Source organism: Cyprinodon tularosa, unplaced genomic scaffold (assembly GCF_016077235.1).
Source record: "Cyprinodon tularosa strain WSP-4 unplaced genomic scaffold, ASM1607723v1 ctg10, whole genome shotgun sequence".
Lineage (NCBI taxonomy): Eukaryota > Metazoa > Chordata > Actinopteri > Cyprinodontiformes > Cyprinodontidae > Cyprinodon > Cyprinodon tularosa.
The window spans coordinates 863906-865829 of NW_024037782.1; positions in this window are offsets into that span (position 1 = coordinate 863906).

Genomic DNA, 1924 nt, shown 5'->3' on the forward strand with positions numbered 1-1924 from the left:
TCATTATCTGAATCTGATAAAAAAAAAAAAAAAAACCCAAACAGTTTTAAATATTTATTTAAATAAAAAAAGATTAAGCCATCCCAACCTGGGTCTCTAGCTGAATAAATATTTGATCATACTATCATGCAGGAACATCTGTGATCAAGTATTTGCAATGGCAGGTATTAGGCTTTTTTGCTTTTTGTACTTTGTGGCCGATGAATTTCTGGGTAACCCTTCTTTTTTTCTTCCTTAACTAACTGCCTGATCAGTATTAATTGTGGTTATGTGACAATTTCCTGCTTCTGAACTCTGAGGAAAATGAAGCACTAATAATCGCACCTGAAACAAAATCCCTCAGATAAAGCAAAATATTGCTGACTTAGGCTTGTCTGTTCAGCCTCAGGAGCTTAGCTGTTGTGTTCGATTCAACAATGTCCGTGGAGAACAACTCTAAAAACATTAGTTAGGAACTCTTACTTCCAACTAAAGAATATTTCCAGATTAAGACCACTGGTGTCAAAAGGGTGAGTTGGAAATTATTATTCATGCTTTGATCTCCTCATGGTTAGACCATTGCACCAGTCTTTTTACTTATTTAAGTAAGAGGGAGCTTTACCGTTTTCAGGTTGTCCAGAACTCTGAACATTACACCAGTATTAGGAGCTCTGCACTGGTTACCAGTCCAGTATAGAATCTAATTTAAAATCCTTGTTCTTACTTTTAGAGCCCTACACGGTCAAGTTCCTGCCTATATCTCTGGGCTGATAGAGATCTAGCCTCCGTCCCATAGTCTGAGGTCAGCGTGTCAAACATTGTTTGTAGTTCCACACACTTGTTTTAAAACCAGAGGGGATCGTTCCTTCGAGGCAGTGGCTCCGAGGCTGTGGAATGCTTTGCCTCCTTCTTTACGCTGTATGAATTCTGTTGATTCTTTTAAAAAGGAACTGAAGACATATGTATTTAAGCCGGCTTTTAATTATATGTGTGGTTTTTATGGCTTTGTTTGTATGTTTCCATTTGTTTTTAAAATGTTGATATACATTATATTCTACATTGTTTTATTGTATCACATTTTTGCTGTGAAGCACTTTGTGATTTTTATCTGTATTTATACAAATACATTTTACATACATACTTACTTTTTAGTTATTTTTGAAAATGCAATGATGTTTTTTTTTTTAGAACATCCTGGTTAAATTTGGAGTTGACCTGGTCATGTCAAAATCCCACATTGTTTAAGACATTTAGCAGAGAAGGATGGTGAATTTGAATTTAACATTTACTAATCAGTGCAGCAGCACTCCATAGGGCCCAAGACTTGGAGCAATTAAAACCCTGTGTTTACTAAAGAAGCTGCAGCTTTGTTGATACCATAAACAGCAACAGTCACACCTATGCTGCAAGCAAAGTTTATCTTTGAAACTTGACAAAAGCTGAATTTTCCAACCATGTGAGGAGTTATGCAATAATTTAGGGAGTGATGGAATAAAAATAGGCCTAACTACCTGTGAAACGGGATGACTGGGCAAAAAAAAACGTGAAAATATGCAAAGCTGAACGGTGATAAGAGGTGGTGAAACATAAAACAATGTCAAAGAAAAATTAGTTCACTGCTAAAGCCGGTCAGCTTGTAACTCTGCTTTGTTATTCTTCAACACACTGTTCTAATGCTTTCTCATCTGTGTATCCATGCAAATGTTCTCTCTAGTGGGAATCATCTTCAGCCCTCAAGAGGAGGCTCAGCCTAAGATACTGAAAACCTTAATACAACTCAGGAAAGCACTTTCACAACCTCACACGAACACACCCACACTACCACACAAATGCATGAGCTACATAAATGTATGCATCTCCAGTGTGGAAACTAAGCAGATACGCAGGAGCTGCATCCCTGGTTGAATAGAAAGCGAACAGGAAGCAGAGATGGAAGAACGGAGAG